The sequence below is a fragment of the Eretmochelys imbricata genome, chromosome 1 (genome assembly GCF_965152235.1).
Source record: "Eretmochelys imbricata isolate rEreImb1 chromosome 1, rEreImb1.hap1, whole genome shotgun sequence".
NCBI classification, from domain to species: domain Eukaryota; kingdom Metazoa; phylum Chordata; order Testudines; family Cheloniidae; genus Eretmochelys; species Eretmochelys imbricata.
Window position 1 is genome coordinate 198,079,506 of NC_135572.1, and position 22,552 is coordinate 198,102,057.

Consider the following 22,552-nt stretch of genomic DNA (forward strand, 5'->3'; position numbering starts at 1 on the left):
TTCACCTTGGTATTCTGGAAGTCAAAAACAATACACTCTTGATACACCCAGCAACACTCCAAATGACTCTCTACGAGCAGCTAAGGAAATATGTCTAATGAAGACTGGAGTCAGTGTTGTTCTTTTTTCCTTGTATTAAGGTCTCACTCTAAGGTCAAATGAAAAGTCCAATTTTGGATAAACATCCAAGAGTAGAGATGCTTTCTTGAACCTTATCTGAATTAGTCAAGTCTCCTGAGTCTCTAAGACTGGGCTGGAAGGTAGATAACAGATTTTTCTGAGAGATCCAATACTACCAGCTTTCAGATAGCTCAGAAACTGGAGACCAGCCTCTTTTTGGAATCACAACATCTTCCTAGCTTGGAGCAGCCTATTGTGCTTCCGTCATCGGTAAACAGGTTAATTGTGATCAGATGCTTAACACAATTAAATGTTAACAACAAGGGGGAAGAAATGCAAGCCAAAATAGGGAAAGAACAAGGTTAAAGAATATTTAGGTAAGTTAGGCTGCACCTACTTGAATGCATCCAATAGCATTCACCCGAGGGTACTTAAGGAACAAGCTGAAGCAATGTCAGAACCATTAGCAATTAACTTTGAGAACTCATGGAAGGTGAGCGAGGTCCCAGAGAAGAGAACAAAAATAGTACCTATTTTTAAAAAAGGGAACAAAGAGGACATGGAAAATTGTAAACCAGTCACCCTAACTTCAATACATAGGAAGATACTGGAACCTATTATTAAACAATCAATTTGTGAGCATCAAGAGGTAACAGGGCGATAAGTAAGAGCCAACATGGATCTGTCAAGAACAAATCATGCCAAATCAACCTAATTCCCTTCTTTGATAGAAGAAAAGGAGTACTTGTGGCACCTTAGAGACTAACAAATTTATCTGAGCATAAGCTTTCATGAGCTACAGCTCGCTTCATCGGATGCATGCATGCCGTGGAAAAAAATTGATAGAGTTACTGGTGTAGTGGATGGGGGTATGGGGCAGCAGTAGGCATGATAAAGCTTGAAATCCTCAATATTGGAGGTTGTTAAGAATAGGTTAGACAAACACCTGTCAGGGGTGGTCTAGGTATACTTGGCCCTGTCTCGGCCAGATGGACTACATGACCTCTTGAGGTCCCTATCAGCCCTACATTTCTATGATTATATGATGCTATAATATCTCACGTGAGGAGAGGACACAGAAAATATGGAAATAATAAGGTTATATATATCCACACACAGGCCAGAATCCTTGGCATAATTTAGGCCTAAGCCTTTAAAACACATCAAATAGCAGATCCTGCTTTTGAGTTTCACATAAAAAAAGTGACATATGTTGAGTAACAAGAACAGCTAATTGGTTAGGCTTAACCACAAACTGCCTATAAATTCATAATAGAGTTGATCAAGCTATTAAAAGAGACAAAGTGGGTGAGGTACTATCTTTTATTGGACCAACTTCTATTGGTGAGAGAGACAAGCTTTCAAGCTTACACAGAGCTCTTCTTCAGCTATAACATACCTTATCTAAAAGATTATGCCTTGTAATATTATTAGATATCTAAAAACTTGCAAGTGAGATTTAAGAAACTATATAAAAATTAAAGCCATCTAGAACATTTTGTAACAAATCCCTTCAAGTTGTCCTGGCAGAAAACTTCAGTCAAACCAAACTGACCACAAAGAGTGCTGTAAATAGTTTGGAGCAAGTGTTATTTTTATATAGAACTGTGATAAAAAAGAAATACATCCAACTAATCTTTAAGAAGAGTTAAATGTTACATTCATATATGTTGAGAGGCCAATGTGAGATGAAAATCTTGAAGATGAAACCAACTAAAATGTTACAAAACTTGCTCCACCATAAGGGTTGATTAACTGTAGTATTAGCAGTTGCACAGAGTTTAAGGTATGAAGCAATCATACTCGCTTTTTCACTGAAAATAGGGAATAATCAACTACTAGTGATACAGAGCTGTATAAAACCATTTTTATTTTATATGATTGGTGAAGGACCAAGTAAATGAGTCAAAAGACTTTGTATTTGTTTAATAGTACATCTTGTAGCCACATAGAGCCACCAAGGAACATGAAGAGACTTTATAAAAAACTGTTCTAACTTCATAATGGATGTTTCTGTAGACAGCTAAAAGTGATGACAGAAAGAGCACGGAATTGTACAAAACTTGTCCAAAGGACCACACTGCAGATGGGCACCATAAAAAGTAATTTTCAGAAGTAGATTGTTGACCGGAGCTAAATCAGCAAGTGTTTATGTATGTCCTAAGTTGTTTTGTATAAACTGGTAGGGCACAAGGTATTTTGCACAAAGGAACTAGAATTTTCCAATGACAAAGGTGAAAGAAGTCACAAAGTAAACACCCTGTTTCCCCCAACTGTGTGATGAGAAGGGATAACTTGTGTTCTGATTGATATTTCAAATCTTTGCCAGAGGAATGGGCTACTTTCTGACTCATTGACATCAGTTTCACCGAGAAATGCATACTTGAATTTCACGAACAAGTTTCATCTTTGTTGTCCAGAAACTATTGTTAAGTCAGCAAGGAGTTGAGAGCACTGAGGCTGTAAAAACCATTGACGGTAAGCCTAGTACTGTTGGTAAAAGGAAAAATGGTTCTTACCAACAGCATAAATTGACTAATAGTAATCCACAGTATTTCAACAAGAGTTCAGCCTAGAAATCACATGGATTATGTGGTCAAGAAAACCAACAGTTTCTCACAAAAAGAGGAAGTAGCTTTGAATTGGCTTGTAAGCTACCACTATTTGAACCTTTGGTTAAAATGGCATAAGAACCTATAGTGGTGGTGAAAAGAGAAATTATAGATATTTCAAAATCATTACCAGCATATTATATCTGGAGCTTAATTTGTGATAGTCTTGAGACCGTATAAGTGGCAATGCTTGGCTCTGAGTATCACCTGGGCAAGGTAATTTTGAACTGAACTGACAATCTCTGATAAGTAACATGTCTAGATTCTAAAATTTAGAATTGCCTGGTTCAACTGCCACAGGTAGTCCCATAATTCCATTGGGATACAAACTTGATTGGAAATGAAAAAGTCTATATTTTAAGAATCCCATGTTGGTACAAAAATCATCATTAATTTTTAATTTAATTAAATGATTTTAGTAGATTAAAGTTTAGGCCTTAACATAGCTTTATTTTTAAAAACACCATGTATATAATGTAAATTAAAAAATCCCATTTTTAAATTGATTTTTATCCACCTTGCACACATGCCTTAACCATGATGCAGAGGTACTTCTTCTAGAATCAGAAAGTAGTTCAGTCTCCATAGCCACTTATTCTTTGACCTCTTTGCTGACATTGCCAACAAAGATGCCAGTTGTGGCAGTGAGTAGTTTTGTGCTGCAGACATTGTGACCCTAAGAGCCTACTGGCAAAGGGTTCACTGTCATGTAACAGCAACTCCTATCAGACCCAACAAACTCATTGCAACTAACATATTGCTGTCATAGTATTTATCTATAAAGAGTGTCTTGTAAGGTATCAAATTAAAGTTGGTAATGCATTAGTCATTAACACCATTGTTAAAGTTATGTATTAACACCGTATGAGGAATTGTGGATACTTTCTGATATTAAGCTTTAAAGTCTGTGACCAAACAAAGGGAAAAACAGGTTATCTCCCTGTCTCTACTGTAAATTGAGCACGATGAAGACAAAGCACAATGGGAATGCAATTTGCATTTTAAGTCAACAGGAAAAGCAAGTTAGCAAAATGATGACTAGAGAAGAACTTTGGAGGTACACTTTACAAGAATACATTTCAAAGAAGAAGGGGTAAGAGAATCCCTGAGTTATCTATTTCACTGAGGAACACTCCTGATGGAGGTGAGTGATTAATGAAAAATGAAATAACTGAAAATAAGCAAACCCTGCAAAAGGGCTTGAGGGTAAGAAAATTGCTTTAGCCAAAGGATTGTAGCTTGCTAAAGTTAAGTTTAGTCTCTTAGGAAGAGACTACTTCTGTTTTGTTTTAATTTGTAACCATTCTATTTCTAATATCCTTGCTTAGTATCACTTTGTAACAAGGCTGGTTCTGGCAGGACCCAAATGAGAGTGCCAATTCAGGACAAAATGCTTAAAGCAGGGCAGTTACAGCCCAAGGCTGGGATTTCTATGCACACCAAGGCAAACCAAACCAGCCAAACAGAGAAGACTTTGGTTTTACCCCACTGGCTAACCACAAGTCACACAAGCAATTCCCTTAGACACTCCAGTTTCCCAGTATCCCCACCTGTGCCACTCGTTATGGGGACAAATGGTTATGAAAACCAAGACCCCAGTAAAAGAAAAAAGGTTCTCTCGATCCCAAAAGGATCAAGCCCCAGACCCAGGTCAATATACAAATCAGATCTTACCCACAAATCATGCTGCTTCCAATCCTTTAGAATCTAAAATCTAAAGGTTTATTCATAAAAGGAAAAAGATATAGATGAGAGCTAGAACTGGTTAAATGGAATCAATTACATACAGTAATGGCAAAGCTCTTGGTTCAGGCTTGCAGCAGTGATAGAATAAACTGCAGGTTCAAATCAAGTCTCTGGAGTACATCCACAGCTGGGATGGGTCATTCAGTCCTTCGTTCAAAGCTTCAGTGTAGCAAAGTTCCTCCAGAGATAAGAAGCAGGACTGAAGACAAGATGGAGGAGCTGCAGCAGCTTTTTATAGTCTCTTGCCATGTGGTCTTTCTCTCTTTGTCCCAAAGACAAGCTGTCCATCACATGGCCTGGAAAAACCTCAGAGTTCTGTCCATAGGCAGGTCCCTGCACACCTTGCTGAGTCACAAGGCATGTCTGCCTTCTCTCAATGGGTCAGTTGTATAGCTGATGGTCCTTAATGGGCCATCCAGCAGGCTAGGCAGAGCTGACACCAACTTGTCTGGAGTGTCACTGAGAAGCATAGCATAAGTTTGAAATACAGACCGTATAGAACCAATATTCATAACTTTAACTACAAAAGTGACAAACACATATAGACAGCATAATCATAACCATCAAACCATAACCTTGTCTTAGACACCCTATTTGACTCCCTTTATACAAGATTTGTGTTCAGGACCGAAGCCTGAACCTGCCCAAGTCCTGCTGCCTCAGGCGGGGGGACCAAAGCCGAAGCCCAGCCTGAGCCTCGCTGCCCAGGGCTGAAGTCCTTGGGCTTTGGCCCTGGGCCCCAGCAAGTCCAAACCAGCCTCAGTGACCCCATTAAAATGGGTCCCAACCCACAGTTTGAGAACCGCTGTCCTAGAGCAACGAGCCGAGTAACAGGAATTCCCATCTCTGGTTAGTACATCTGAGCCTGTCTCTTAGATCCCTTCTTGTAATACAATAGAACATCTCGAAATATAAATCAAACTTATATATGCATGTGTTTTTTACTTCAGCCCCACAGGATTATAGAAAAATAGTTGTAAAACGTTATGAGAGCTGCAGATCTTTCCTAAGACATTTTGAAGGGAATCCTTGATGGCTTCAGTATATAGAAAGGTGGCCAAATCCTATAATTACTTCACTATCCAAAGAAGAATCCAACATTTCAGTATCTTTCAAATCAACTGCAATATTTTACTGTTTATTAGTACAACCCTGAATGAAAACTAAATTGCGCAGATTTAAGCAATCACCTGAGCTATTGGGGCCACCTTAAAATGTATTGTATTGGGAGGTATAAGCTTTATTCCATGTAAAACTTTAAATATTTCATGAAACAAACATTTCAGAAACTGAGATGAAGTCAAATACTGTAGCTTCCATAATGAAACAGGGGAAGAAGCATAACATTTATTTAGCAGTAAACTATGAAATCACTTTTACAAAGTATATAGTATTAATATTCCCATTTTACACACAGATGGAAGAACTGAGGAACAGCAAGGTTAAGTGACATGCCAGAAGCCACAGCAAGGAGAGACAAGAATCCAGGTCTCCCACTGCCCTCTCGGGTGCTTTGTCCACAAGATGAAAAAATAATTGACCAAATTCCATTACCTGAATTGTATTTAGATATCTTGTGTCTGAAAGCCTATGCCATTTATGCAAGGTAGGTGTGCCATATGTCTACCATTCAGCCACACAAAAACTGTTCTGAATCTGCTAGCTTGATCAAAAATGAGGTTTTAGCAGAGTTCATTTGGTGTCTTGCTGTGTTCCTAGAAGTGTTAAATCTACCTTATTATATTTTGGCATGGTTTTTAGAACAATGTGCACACATTTGGGCATTCAGTTTGCTCTGTGCAGGTAGTAGTAGATCCAAATGGACAGATGCAAAGCTGGCCACTTGTGCATATAATTTATCTGTTTGCATATGAATTTGCTATGTGTGTGTTTGCAAGTAAAGGACATAATTGCACATAGCTTTTTTTAAAACTGTGAATCAAAAATGTAACAGACCCAGTATGTCCAACTCTGCAACTGATGCTAGTTCATTTATGCACAAAACCACAATATTGATTTTACTAGCTGTAGCATTCGATAAGTCATTCCACTCATGAATGATGAATAAACTGTTTGCAGTCTGTAGATTTATATGTGTTTTTAGCATTGCCACTTCTTAAATTCTATAATGAGAATTGGCAGACTGAAGACAACTTTGAAGCCTCCACTAAAACTTTTTCAAGGTATCACCATCAGGATTGGTTTAAAAAAAGGCTACGCTGTACAGATCTCCTCAGATAGCAACAGCCTCTTTGCTATGACAACAGGATAAAAACAGTTTTAGAAAAAGCAGCACTTTACTGCTGCTATGTGTAACCATGTTCAAAATTAAAATGCTTGGTAGGCAAACCAAACAGAGTCCTGCTCAAATAAATAGCTTTATGCTACCCTGAAGACAATCTATGAAACTGAGTTCCACTCTTCCAAATGGGAAGAAGGTAACTTATTCATGTAGTTCACATTTTGGTTTGTATAAAGCCAAATGTAATGGTGGTGCTGTGCTTGAAAAATAGACCACATCTAGGGAGAGTGAAAGAGGAGCAGACACAGAAGAATTAAAATGTTTTAAGAATTAACTGAGATACAGTTGAGAAAATACAAGCACTATGCTTAAAATTCCAATCACAACTTTTAAGGGAGAAAGAGAGTTATCTTTTATTTAAACTTCTTGAAGAGAATGGACAGTTTTCAAGAATTCTGATTGGAATTCTTCCCAACTCCAGCATTAATCTCTTCAGCATGGCAACTTTCACATTCCTTTTTGAAGATTACAGTACAATAAGGTTGTGAGGAAAGTCAGGAAATTCAGAGCTTCAATTTTATACTGGCTATTACAAAACTTTCTGTACAAACACCGAACCCACTGATCCGAGGCCTTTGAAATAACCTGGCATCATAGAAGAGGGTCCCTGATTTGCGTCTGCATGTATTCTGACAAAAATAATTCCCGATGAGGTTCTGAGGAGGATCACCAGTGGGCCTGCCAACCTTCACCATCACAACTATTTATAGCTTTAACTTAAGAGGCCCTTGCTTTGTACTGTAGCTTGCAACTTTAACTTAACAACAGGATTGGATTATCTTCACAGGCTGTCAGTGGTGTTTATAAATTGCAAACAACAACCGCTACAGAGTAATATAAGATTTCTATCTTCCCTCCCGAGCAGCCAAGTAAAACCTTGACAGGACCATAAGACTGGTTACAGCAATATTTTAGTTTCCTTCTGATTTTTGATCTTTTGTCTAGTAACAATAATTCAGTTGAAAAGAAGATTATATGTTTCCCCTCAAAGGAAATGATATCAAAATAATTTCTATAATATCATTATATATACAATGCATAACAACTGAAAGAATTTACTGTGTTGTGGCATTTACCTTTGCCACAGTATATGTATTATCCCCACTAATCAGAATAAAAACCAAATTCTGTGATACTGTCCAGATTTAAAATGGTCTCTACCTTTAGAGAATTTTCAAACAAAATATTGATTCAAAAAGTCTTAAGCATCCTAGAACTCCTTACATCAACAGTAAATCGATATGTAAAAATACTGAACTTGTGGTCATTCTATTAACTTATTACGGGCTATAAAATAAAAATCTTTGTGTTGTACATTTAATTTTTTTTTTAAAAGAGTCCACTTTTATGTGTTTAAGGGACTTGTTTCCTTTCTAGTAGGAGCTGTTACAATCTATTGAATAAATAGCCGGTACTATTTACATAGGGATAGTTATTTTCAGTGAGTCCCCTAGGAGTTATTTACTGCATTTCCATTTTAATATCATAAAAACATGTTTGAGCTGGGTGTATTAGCTTTTTAGGGTTAGAAGCTGAAAAACCCTGAAGTGTATTGCTCAAAATGCAACCTGAAATGCACATGCAAAAACATAGGCTTCCCCACTAGATACTCAGAAAGACACAACTTTTATCGTCTAGGGTCCGAGAGCTCCCCATCTATTTATCGCTATCCCCCACTACTTTGCCTAGTCTCCTATTACACTCACATTCTCCCTCTATACTCTTCCTACAACCCATTCCCTAAAAATATTCACAATCTATTCCTTTTCCAGTACCCTATAGCTTCCATTTGCTCCATGCACTCACCTCCTTCTACCACTTCCTTTCCACATTCTTCAGTTTCCCCCACACTCCACAGGCTCCTGTCCAGCCCCTTAGACACCAAGCAATAAACACCATCTCAACCACCACCTGGCTTCAATCACAATGAAAATAATGGGAGTTTGTGGTTATCTTTAGTAGAGGTAGGCAAAGACCCCAGAAAATAGCAACCATTTAGCTTCCATACCCTGGGAAATGGCAGCCATTTAGCATAAGAGAAAATTCAAAAATTTGAATACATGAATCAAGAAACCATAAGAAGCAAAACACCACAAGAGTTGGCAACATAGCTAAAATCTTCCTTATTTTTCCTACATAGACTTAAAATACTCTGTGCCATTTCCCTTAACAGTTTCCCCATCCCCAGTATTCATGGAGAGGGAAAAAAATTACTTTCCTTATACCCCTATTTTGCCAGATAAGGTACAAAAGTAGATTACCACCCCTAGCTTCCCCCAATAGGTGAATTTCACTTCAGTCCACGATTACATAAGGCACATGCAGATTCCAAAATACTTTGGCATCTTTCAGGACAAATAGAACAATAAAAGTTACTTACTGAGTTATCACAAACAACAGCAACACCTTCCCCTTGAAAGCTACCAACTCTCTCTACTGTATGGGTGCTACTGTTTCTTCAGATAATTTTGTTCCCCCAGCATGCCCTTCAGCAGCTGGCCCCTTAACTCTGGTAGAGCCAACCGGCAGCTTCCATCGTACAGCAGCCATGTTGTAAGTACTTAGTGTAGCTTGCTCTGTTCCAGCTGGTGAGTAGTCCACACTCTGGGGTTTGCTACTAGTTCTTCTTTTCTTGTTCTTGAAGGGAATGACATATTTTCACCTTTAATGTGTGTGTATTGAGTAGCTCACAAAGCAAGGGGTGCAAATGCTGATTACTGTAGTTTATTTCAAAGATGTGTTTCTAATTTGGGGGGTTGTTGTTAAGCCCAAAGCAGTTTTTCAGCTGAATGCTCAGTCATAAAGATGCACAAGGGTTTATTCTGGTAGCTGGGAATTGCCAGGGTGCTAATGTAACCCACTGTTTGGCAAAGGAGGTGCTGCTGAAGTGGTGCCCAGAGGATGCAGGGCTATGTATTTTATTTCAGTAAGTTTAGTTTCTGGAAATACAGCAGTAGTTTCTCCACTTTGCCACAGCTCCTCTGTGTCAGATATGTGTGTCGCTTTAAAAAAAAAAGTTTCTAAAGTGGTGCAACATTTTGGGGATTTGGTAGAGACCTAAGGACTAAAGAGGAAGCTTCTAGAGAATGAGGGGCACCAGGGAGGGAGACTCCGGACATTGGGAAGAGGGACTGATTTGGGGCTCCAAGCAGAGGCAGTCCTGAAGTGTTGCTGTAAAGCCCTGGCCCCTGTTTCATGCGGGGAAGTGATAGGGGTAGGGAGTTGGCAGCAGTTGGGAGAGGAGTCTTCCTAGTGTGGACTCCAGCAGTGGCTCCTTGCTATAAAGCAGGGAGAGCTCTCATTTAAGTAAGGGAGGGGAGAAGAGCATGAAGAGAGGTTGGGGCTGGGTGTAAAAGCTGAGGGAGGGTACAAACCCTCTGCTGTGGAAAGGCCATCTGTAGCGACACAGCTGCTTCCCCTTGAGGGAGCCTGCTTCTCTTGATGTTCTTGTGGAGAAATGATGCTTTCTTCCTTGGCTGTCCTTTCTAGTCGCACCCACTTGTGAGTGTTGAGGCTTTTGCTTTTGTTTAGTTATTTTGTCTGATAGTTTTTAGTAACTTTCTGCCTTCTGTCTTGCCCTTGTCCAAAATGGCTGTGGTCTCCCATTGCTGTCAATGGGACTGAAGCACCACACAGCCTTAAGCAACATGTCTGCTGCATCCCTGCAGACATTGGAGGTAACAGTGAGGGAGCCCCCAGCAAAGATAACTGCCGTGTCTTATTATTTGTAATGGGGCTGAAGTCAGGCTGCCCCCCTGGAAATGGTGGTGCCTTAGTCATCATAGCAGGCTGCTATGACCCTGCTACCTCAGATCAGCTTGAGAAAGAGGAGCCTCTCCCCACAACTTCCCATAGCAAACCAGACACTGCAGAGGCTAGGGCTCCCCACCTTACTGGAAAATGCTTAACTTCCTAAACTCAATGCTGAAAGTGAAAAGCAGCATAACCCCCAAGCTGCTCGGGGAGGGGACCTCCTGCCCTGGCAGAGCCAGGAAGTCCTTACCCCGTTACCTTAATTAGTGGCAATAGCTAGCACTCACACCCAAGCAACTGTAGGGTGCCCTTCCAGAGGCCTGGTAGGGGCTGGAGCCCCTTAGGACAGTGGGGTGTTAGTTTGCTGTAGTGAGGGTGCAGCAAGGGTGGGCAGCTTTCTCCCTCCCCTGGAGGCAGTCTGCCAACCCAGGTAGACATCAACATTGATGATATTCGGGGGCCACATTTTCAAGCTTCTCCTTGCAACCATTAAACTTTTTCTTGTTTTTTAAAAAACTTGATATTCTGATATCACCATGTGACTCCAAGAGCAGGTACCTGAGCATGTGCTTTTAGTGCTTATGTCTGCATACAGCCCTGTTCCTCTCTTTTCCTTATGATCCTTATGCTTGTGTGCCACGTGTCATCAGCCACTAAATGGGACTATCGAATTATTCCCATAAAAATGTCAAAATAATAGAAGGCTAATGCTAGGCAGTGGACTGGGGCCTAGACTGTTCCTTCGCTGGAAATGCTGGCCTGAGTATAAAGCACTTGAGTCTCCAGGGCTGGCAATCTGCCTTCTCTCTCTCTCCCACTCACACATACACATACATTAAACAAAGATTTAAACAAAAAAACTTCAAATTTAAGGAAATGTAAAATGTGGAAAGATATTCAAATGAGCCCTTCTAAAGAAACTACTTTCTTTGCCCCTTACTACCATAGCTCCAGGATTATCTCGAAACTGCCATTGGCAACATTTCAGAATATTCCTGTGGCATTGAAGAAGCAGCTGTTTGGCAGCTTGTCCACTTTGTATCATTGTAGGCTGAAGGGTTTGGGGCAGCAGTGATTCTAAACTAGAAAGTGGTACAATCCCATGTGTTAAAATGAAAGTGGCAGCATTACTGTTAATACAAGATCAGCTGTTCAAGTAAACTCAAGTTAAATCTGTATCAGATGCCTCCCGTCTGTCTTGCAGAGCAGCGTGACTGTCTCTCATGGCTGGAAAATATAAAAATAATATTTTTGCCAGTTCAATTGAAGTCAAATCACTTTGGGATTCCCTGAACATCCCTCAACTTTTTTTCACACGCACCAAAATTTAAATCAGTTCAAATTTGAGGTTTCAACTAAAACAAATGCTCTGTTTGGTTAATGCTACACAGCTTCTAATGGCTATTAAATAGAATGTATTAAACAAGTAGGTGTACTCAGACTTGTACCTAAAACCAGCACAACTGATATTGTCTGTCAATCTCAGCAGCAAAGCTAAAAACAAACCACTTCCATATTTTCTTTTTCATCCAAGACCTCTGCCAGCCTCTAACTCTAATCCAATGGGTAAGTGGAAGGTTTGGCTCAGAATTAAACAATATTTTTAATTACAAACTTATTCGTGACGTTATTGTCATTGTTCAGATCTTTTTCTATTGAAAACCCTGGTGTTTATAGATGTGTTTTCACTTCACTTGCTGTAGTCCCCAAATTTCCACAGAGAACCAGATTTATGTTACTATAATTTATTATTCTCTTAAAATATCTTAGAACAGCAACTTAAATGTTTTAATTAACCTATTTATGCAAGCATTACCATGTTATAAACAGATTAACATTTATGTCTAGCGTGACTTCTCTGGACATTAACAGCCTGGTATAAGTCTTGTTTGAAAGCAATGGAATATAAAGGGAGCCATTTTATTAGGAAGCTGGTTTCTTCATATCCTCCCACATACTTTAATTTGCAGTTGCTTGGTCTTTGGACGGCTAGGAAAGCACTGAATAAGATTGCTGCATCTGTGTACACAGGGCAGAAGGACAGCAAGGAAAATTTATTTTAACTGCATAAGTTCAGATTCTCAAATAATTTTTTTTAAGCAAACCCGAGTTTTACGTGGTGATAGAGTTGTGTTATCCAATCAGTCTTGTACACTACAATAGTCTTTATCAGGGTTGCCAAACTCATCTGGTGCAGACAGACAAATTCCATGTTAAATTACAAGCTGTGGCCTGGGGTATAAATTTAAGACTCCACACTCTCCACAATACGTAGTGATTTCCCACAGATGTCACTGGAAGATGAACAGAATTCCTGTTAGTGATCCAGACCTGCTGCATTCTGGACAATTTCCACAATGGATTGTGGGATACCTCCTGAAGAACAAGGGACTTGTGGGAAGAGGGGTCAAACTCCCATAATTCGCTATGCTCCAACCCATAACTTACTTAATGTTAGCCTTAACTAAGAACTAATATCAATCAGAATGAACCAGACCCAGAGAGATACTGTGCTTTTGTCTGTTCCTGAGTGCAAAGTACTTTCTGGTATTTTAGGAAGATACGTGCTTTTTTGGAAATGAATGCTACCTCATCTGTTCACTGATTGTAGTTGTTGGATGTTTTTCTTGTACAGTTGGAGTGATGTTTTTATGCTTTGGGCTCTTCCATTTGGTGCTTTACCTGTATGAGTAGAGTTGAGAATCGCAGACTGTTTTAAGAGCCAGGTTTTACTTTGATTTGCTTATTGCTGTTCAAAAAACCTTGTTTTAAAACCAAGAATCCCCCTCACCATACTGTACCAAACATAGCCAGTTAAAATGAACTTCAGCAAGCATGCATCAAAGGCAACAAATAACAGGGTATAATTTAATCCTGAAAGCCTTAAACACACATTTGAGGTTTGAGTCCTGCTTGGCAAAGCTCTCCTTGTCCTGGGGAGTAGGAGTCCATTGTCTTGAAAAGGGAGGGATGTGTTTTCTAGTATAGGACACTAGACAGGAGGAGGGCATGGTTTGCCAGAGCTGCCTCTGTAGTAAGAGAACAGATTCTTTGGCATTTACTTGTTCTACTCTGTTTTTTGATTAGGCTGTAAAGAACATGCATCTCCCTTTCTATCCCACTCTCTCCTACTGTGCCTCCTCACTTGCCATCTGTGTGGCCAATGCTGCTCCTGCCACATATTACAGGGTCTCTTTGTGCCCCTCTGACTCTCCCCCATCAGTGAGTTAAACAGAACCTCCTTGGTCTTCCTTTTTCTTGACCTCAGATATGTGAGGCGCTGTGCAGATGTCTGGGGCTTCTCTTTCTAATTGGCTGTTCTTCGGCCGCTGTCAAAAGAGAGAAACAAGTAACAAATCTTGGGGAATGAGATAGCTTTCGCAAGCCAACCTTCCTTAGCCCAGCAGCAACAGAGGAAATGTTACCAGGAGGGTTTACCAAACTCAACCTAAGACACCAGGAGGTTGACATTAAACTTAAAATTGCCTTGTTGGGACTGGGAAATGTAATGACCTCCTGGATGTGCACAGTTGCCTTGATGTTTATGCACTTAGGACTGGAAAACCCAGTTTTGGTCACAACATGCCCTGTGGAGCCCTTTGTGGTGATGTAATGGATCCATTACACATATGCCAGCACCATGAGGGCATATGCCCTTCATGCATCCTCAGCCCAAGAATAGCAGATAGGAATCCTGGCCTCTCTACACACCATGATGCTCTGGAGATGATGTAATGGTGCCTAGATACCTGGGATGCCCAGAAAATGACAGAAAACAGTTCCCACCTGCACTTGCCCTGAAGCACTCCAAAGATGGAATGGTCAGCACTCACCTGGGAAACCCCTTCCTTCTCCTCCTTACCTGATTCCAGTGGCTGATCCTACCCATGGACTATGAGGTCAGTGTAGAATTTGAAATAGTCCCTCCTGGGACTTTGAAACATTCAAATGCCATCATTTGGAGAATTGTCTGTCAGTTAACAAAAAGAAGTCTGGAGTCAGTGAATGCCAAGATAAGGTTGAAAAATCAACTTTGTCTCTGCCCTCTCATGGTTGTGCCTTCAAATTAGAATGATTCCTATATAGAAAGATCTTACATTATTTCTCAATAATTAAGTTCTAATGCTTTACCAACTGGATGAGGACCTTTCACCTCATGGGTTCCAGCATCCCACACATACTCAGCAAGGGGGAAGATTTTCACAGCTTCAGCGTGTGACTCTCTGCATCTTGCAGCTATGTCTCTCCAAATGAGGGGATTAATTGAGATGGTTGGCAAACTCAGTGGGAGCTGTATTTTTTTGTTGTCACAGAGCAGTTGGACAAAGGTCCCCAGAGGAGGATTGAGCCTGGAAACATTTGAGATCACACACTGACTTCCACCTTGAATGTGGATTTGCTTCCCTGACTCTCTTCCCCTTTCGCTCCTCTTCAACTCAGTGCATTAAGTCAAGGTGCCCTTTGAGACAAAGAGCTAGCATTTGTCCCCCTACTGTGACCTGGACATCACAGGAAAAGATCCTTTGTAGGGCACAGCATGGCCACTCCATGGCTGCTTGCTCTGAGTGTTTATGCTCCCTAACGGGGTATGTCTTGTTTCCCGCTTACAGTTGACCTGTTGGTACAGATTGGACAGCCACCAGAGGGTCAAATGTCAGCAACTAATCCCAGAGAGAAGTCCCCACTTGTTATACCTGGGGACGAGGAGGGTTTTATCCCACAGAGATCAGCCCTTACCCCACTCATCTAATATGCAATCTCTTGTTTTAGGTTTGAGAGAATAAGGATTGTTCTGTTAAATGCACCTGTGGGCTTGGACTTTACACGGTCAATCCCTCCATCCCCAATTCTCTCCATCTGAGGGCTTAGGAAGGACAGAATTCAGGTTTCTTCAGATGGAAGATGATCTCCTTTCATGTCTGTTTCCAAGGGATAAGGAGAACTGTCCAGTCCTCTGTGAGATGCAAAGGGCTGGCAGAAAAATATCAGACTTGGCCAAGTCAAGGAAATTATTAGTAAGGTTGAAAGCCCTTCCTCAGTGGGAAAGAGCGAAAGCTGACCCATGACCCAAGCTTCAGGAAGCAAATTCCCATCGCTTCTGGAATCACTTTTTCTGATCTCCCAATTTAATTGGAAAATACACAATCCGAGCCCCAGGGTATAACTGTAACCTGGCACCATGTTCTGAGCTCTGAGAAATGGAATACATCTTCATAGCTACACTGACGTAGGGATTTCTCTGAATTTGTTCCTCTCTTTTCACCCAGTCTTCTTTACACACAGACCTTTATACGTATCACCACCTCATTCTGCACTAAAAGAATATATTTGTTCATAAGCCATGAGGTGGTGCACCCAGACACTCTGCTCCTGCTGTGCTGAAGTCTCCAGTCCCTTTTGAGAAGGGAGGCCAACCTTCATCTTTCACTCAGGTGTTGTGCTGACCTCACAGGATTGGGCTTTGTGCTGGTAGGGTGATATTGCCATGGAGAGTTGTGATGCTGTCTCTGCCGTCTCTTTCATTGTCCCAGATTTGGGCAGGAGTCTCACTTCCTCATGTTTGGATGGAAAGTATTTTGGTAACTGACACTGCACAGTCTCTTTCTTCACTCCTGGTTGGCTGGAACAGTGGAGCAGAAAAAGTCTGAGTTTCCCTCTCTTATGTTAGCTGCACAGTTGTTCATTTCTGGTTTTTCCTATGCTTTGTGTCTCCTGTTTTCTTTCCCTTTGCTATCACTGAATCTGGATTTTGTGCAGCTTTTTTTTTTTCTTTCCCATTTTTGGTGAGGGAGGTGCTGGCATGTAGGTCCTGTCCCAGCTTCTGCCACATCCCATCCCACTGTCTGTCCCAGCAACCATCCCAGGGTCTGGTCCACCATTTTATGGTCAGTCTCCTTTCTTTCTGATTTTTATGACACCTATGTGATCACTCCATGACCCTCCTCCGTAATTGGTTCCCATCCAGCCTGGGCTGTTATATTTATGCCCAGGGGCTGCTTTTGCTCATGATGCCTTGTAAGCTGTGAGAACCAGGCTTAGGACACTACTGAAACAGGCCCTGAGGGCTATGTACACATTGGCTCAGTTTGATTCCACAGTAGAGTGGATGAAATCCATGTATTGGTTAAGGAGATTTTGAAAGGCTCCTTTTCCTGCTCCAACCTTACCTCCCCAATAGAAAGCATGAAAATCAGGGTTGATTTTCCTTTCCCCAGTCTCTTGCTGAGAATTGTCCTAATATCTGTCTAACAATTGTCCTAACACTCACGACTAAATCAGTGGGCTGCCTTTTCCACCCGTCACTCCATACTCTTGAACCAATTATCCAGACTCCGCTGCTCCCAGTTTACCCAATAGCAGATGCAGACCTCACAATCCCACAATACAGCACAGTTTGAAGAGCAGAAAAGTGCAAGGCCAGGTTGAAGGCATGGACACTGTGTTCATGTGTCTGCTCCCCAGGCTCAAATGATATTCAGCTTTCTTAAAAAAAAAAGTTTCTAGTCCTCATGGGTACAAAAGACAGCTTGAAAATGCGAGTGACTCCAGCATGTGGAGAAGTTTTCTGACCTCACTGACTACTAAAACAAGGTGGGCTTCTGTAGCTATATGGGCTTTTTGTGACTTTTGGGTACTAATCTTTTGGTGCTTGAGGGAAGAGAGGGCTACCATAACTGGTCCAAGGAAGTGAAATTGAAGTAGAATAGTTTCAAGTCCAAATTGTTTAAGATACAAGCTCTTTGTTAGATGGAAATTGATGACTAAGTTAAATATTTATTAGAAGATTAATACTGGCATATGCTGAGATGGTACCCTTTTAGAGGGAATTTATTTGAAAAGGAACATGAAAAACAGGAAGATGGGAGAGAAGTAGTAGGATAAATTATTCTAATATGGAATTTGAGATAATGGAAATAATCATTGACCTGCTATAGTGTGCGCTAGAAAGGTGTGTGCTTTTTTCCATCCTGACCACTGTGCTCTGATGTTTTGCCTTTTTCCTGTCCTTCATATGTCTGTTTAGATTAAAAGTTCTTTGAGGTTGGGACTGTCTTCCTGTATGTTTGCACAGAGCCTTTCAATGGTCTTGTAATTGTAGCCCTTGGGATCTATCTCAGCACACGTAATAAAATAATTAAATAGCTATTTTTCCCCCTGTTCCTGATTATTATATGGTGTATGGTATTTTTTCCCTCAGTATGTAGGAAACATTTTTCTCTTAAGGTTCTCTTAAGGTGTTTTTATATGTAGATATTTTGGGGCTTTTGTACTATAGTCAGTGGAAACTTTTGTCATTAAATATGAATATATGTTTGAAATATTGATGGCTGTGCCTCTGCAGTAGCCTGGCTCATACTTTAGCAGTGTATTTATTACGAATATTATTCTGCGTTTTTAAACTGAGGGCCTTGTGGGCTGGTGTGTTGGTGAAATGGGGCCCCCTCTAGCCATGAGGAGTGTTGCACCTGAGTTTTCTCAGTGTGGTGGGACTGTCAATCAATTTATGGTTCCAGGCAATCTGAAAACCTCTGTCTGTTCTTAAGTCTCTCAGGAGATTGGTAAGTGAACTGCCCACTCCGCTAGGTTCCAGCTAATCATCTTTCTGGCTAGATTTGGTTGAAGGAAAAACTACTGAGTGGGAAAAGTCCCCACAACACAGGTTATAATACCAGAGGGTTAATATAGAAGCCAGGCCCAGGAAATATTACTGGAGCAGCTTTAATGTACTACCTAAATTCTAACCAATAATGACCCTGCAAGAGGGAAAATTTTTTGAATTTACGTACTGTGATTTGAAGTGGAGAATATGTCTGTTTCAAACACCAGCAGACAGCACTAAAAAACAAAGTTAGGTCCAATATCAATGATGTTTTCCTGTTGTCTTAATTTCTTTTACAGAACAGTTGTATGATTTATTCATTGCTAAGAAGAAACCAAATCCATTAAAAAAAATTTAAACTGAAATAAATAATATCCAGTAATATCAAGGCAGTTTTTGGGTGATTTTGTTGTGCATATATTGGCAGAATATAGGGGGTTATATAGTATATAGGAGGTTCCATTCACACCAAGATATTCAGCTTTTGCATTGCCATGATATATTAGGGACATGGTGATTCTTAGTGAACACAACATGCTGAATGACTGACTGACTCTGAGGACCTTAGTTCATTTCTATAATTAATTTTAAATTACATAGTCTTATAAGGGGAAAGATGAAGGACCCCAAACATTTCCCAAGTTAATTTCCTTCCCTATTGGAGAAGGATGGAGGGAGAAATCCTCTTTCTTCGATGGAGTATTTAGAATCTTGTCATTATTCCTCCGTTTGCTTCAACTTTCACATTACAAAATTACTAATTTCTTAAAAATTATTTACAAAAATATACAATTGCTGCATGTTGTGTTTGCTAAGCAGTACTTAAAATTAATACATTAAGGGCCCAATCCTGAAAGATATGGACCCTCAGCATCTTGTGGGATGAGGCCTTTATAGAAATGTAAGATCATCTAGTCCGGTCCCCTGCACTGAGGCAGGGCTAAATTATCTAGACTATCCCTAACAGGTGTTTGACTAACCTGTTTTTAAAAACCTCCAATGACAGAGATGCCACAACCTCCCTAGATAATTTGTTCCAGTGTTTAATTACCCTTATAATTAGTTTATTCCCCACGTCTAATCTAAATCTCCTTTGCTGCAATTTAAGCCCATTGCTTCTTGTCCTGTCCCCAGTGGTTAGAGAGAACAACCACTTTGAATTCTAATCCTGTCCTCCAAACCACTTGCAATCCCTCCCAGCTTGGTATCATCCACAAAGTTTATATGTGTACTCTCTATACCATTATCCAAATCACTTATGAAGATATTGAATAAAACAGAACCTGTCCTTGTGGAACCCCACTTGTTATGCCTTTCCAGCTCAATTGTGAACCTCTGATAACTACTCTCTGGATATGGTTTTCCGACCAGTTACGTACCTACCTTATAGTAGGTTCTTCCTGGCTATATTTCTCTAGTTTGCTTATGAGATGATCATGTGAGACTGTATCAAAAGTCTTATTAAAGTCAAGATACCACATTTACCACTTTCTCCCCTATCCACAAGGCTTGTTACCCTGTCAAAGAAGAATATTAGGTTGGTTTGACATGATTTGTTCTTGACAAATCCACGTTGACTGTTACTTATGACCTTTCTTTCTTCTAGGTGCTTACAAATTGTTTGATTACTTTCTCTGTTATCTTTCTGAGCACTGAAGTTGAGCTGGCTAACCTATAATTCCATGGGTTATCCTTATTTCCCTTTTCATAGATAATTACGGTATTTGCTCTTTTCCAGTCTTTGGGTATTTCTCCTGTCCTCTAAGAGTTCTCAAAATGGCTCAGAGATCTCTTCAGTCAGTTCCTTAAGTATTCTAGGATGTATTTCATCAGGCCCTGCCAACTTGTAAGAATTACTTAGGCAACTTAGATGTTAACTTGTTCTTTCCCTATTTTAGCCTCAGATCCTATCCCATTTACGCTGCTGTTCTCTGTGTTAGTTGTCCAATCACTGCTAACTTTTTGGTGAAAACTGAAACGAAAAAGGCATTTAATACTTTAGCCATTGCTACATTTTCGGTTATTGTCTTTCCTGCCTCATTGAGTAGTGGGTCTTCCCTGTTCTTGGTCTTCCTCTGGCTTCTCGTGTATTTGTAAAATGTTTTCTTGTTATGTTTTATGTACCTAGCTAGTTAAATATAATTTTTTGCCTGGAGCTAATTTTGTCCCTTTTCATGTTCCTGGTGTTTTTTTTAATATTCATCCTTCATAATTTGACTTTGTTTCCACTTCTCTTTTGAGCTTCAAGCAATCTCCTGGTTAGGCCTTTCTCTCTCTCTCATTGGGATAGTTTGCTCTTGTGCTCTTAATTTTTTTTTTTTAATGGTCAACTCTCCTAAACTCTTTTTTCCCTTAGACTTGCTTCCCATGGGATCTTACCTGCCAAATCTCTGAGTTCACTAAAGTCTGCCTACTTGAAGTCCATTTTATTCTGCTCTTTTCTCTCTTCCCATTCCTTAGAATCATGAACTCTGTCCTTTCATGATCACTTTCACCCCAAACTGCCTCCTTCCTTTAAATTCTCAGCTAGTTACTCCCTATTTATCAGAATCCACTCTAGAATTGCCTCTCCCCTAATTGCTTTCCCCACCTTCTGTAATAGAAAATTGGTCTCTAGTGCATTCCAAGAACTTTTTGGATAACCTGTTCCCTGCTGCATTATTTTCCCAACAGATGTCTGAGTAGTTGAAATCCCCCACCACTACCAAGTCATGTGTTTTGGATGATTGTGTTAGTTGTTTAAAAAAAGGCTTATCCACCTCTTCTTCCTGGTTAGGTTCTCTATAGTGGACACCTACCATGACATCACCCTTGTTGTTTTTTTCTTTTATCCTTTCCTAGAGACTTTCAACAGGTCTGCCTTCTTATAATCTTTAAGGTCATTAAAGCAAAATTAAGGTCCCTGTCTATACTATGAAGCAGCAGAGTCGGGGAACCAGTTAGAATATGATTGTTCCCAGTTGGTGCCTAGTTTAAAATTTGGGGATATTGAATGTGTGCCCTTACTCTGAAGCCAAGCAAAACTCATCTGATCTGAGGTGCACCCATGACACTGTCAGTAGAGGAAGAGAGTTGTCATTTACAGCATAATAAGATGGAGGTGGATGTGTTTCTGTGTGTGTGTCTCTGTAATGGAAAGGGAGGTTTATTGTTCATAAAATTACACAGTTATGTATCACTTAACATCTGTAAGCTTGAGAGAGTTTATCTGAACAGTTGGTGGCTCTTCCAAGAAAACAATTTTATGTGAAGACAGTTTTCATTGTCTGCCAGGCAAGTCTTAGTATTAAATTGGACGAGACAGGAACCAGAGAGATTGTGCAGCATGATTTCATCATAATGAATAGCTGTGCTAATAGCCAGGACATAGACTAATGCTGGAATTGTGGAATTGGCATTTCCCTATTGTGTAAAAGGAGACAGAGACTTCATTTTTACGTACAATAGCCAGATGTTTAGCATTTTGATCAATCTTCCATAGAAGGTGAAATGTTGTCTCTCCTAGTTAACTGTATTCTGTATTTAATCTATTTTTGAGTCTCTTCTGTTTTCTCTTTCTCCACTCTAGTGGCTGTCTTTCATGCTCCTTTTTTGTGCATTGGCAGCTTAGCTACTTTGATCAAGTATCTGTATTTATTTTCTGTTGCGTTAAACCAAATTGGCTCAAACCTATGCTGTATTGATTTAGTTGTTTATAATTGCCTAAAATCCACAAAATATGCATTATGAACTGTTCCAAAATTGTAGTTACTTTCCAAGTGTGTTACTGTTATTTACAGCCTTTCAAAATAAGATATCACTCAATCTTTTTTTAAAGTTAAAATTAAAATTGCTTGTCTGCCTAGCAGCATAATTTTAACCTGTGCTTTATAGAAAAAAAGAAAACACAAGGTACCTTAGAAAGGTGCATCTGTAGAACCATATTAAGAACTTTAATATTGTTTGACTACTCTAGTTTTCAAGGCTATTTATAATATTAAGTAGTCCAGTTAACTACAGTGATCGTAAAACAAAAACTGATGCCATATTATTGATATTAATCAACACATCACAGGAAGAAAAACAGACAATTACAGAATCATAGGACTGGAAAGACTTCCAGAGGTCTTCTAGTCCAGTGCCCTGCACTCATGGCAGGATTAAGTTTTATCTAGACCAGTGGCTCTCAACCTTTCTAGACTACCGTACTCCTTTCAGGAGTCTGATTTCTCTTACATACCCCCAACTTTCACCTCACTTAAAATTTATTACTTACAAAATCAGACATAAAAATACAAGTGTGTCACAGCACACTATCACTAATTTTTTTCCTCATTTTTACCATATAATTATAAAATAAATCAATTGGAATATAAATATTGTACTTACATTTCAGTGTACAGTATATAGAGCAGGATAAAAAAATCATTGTATGAAACT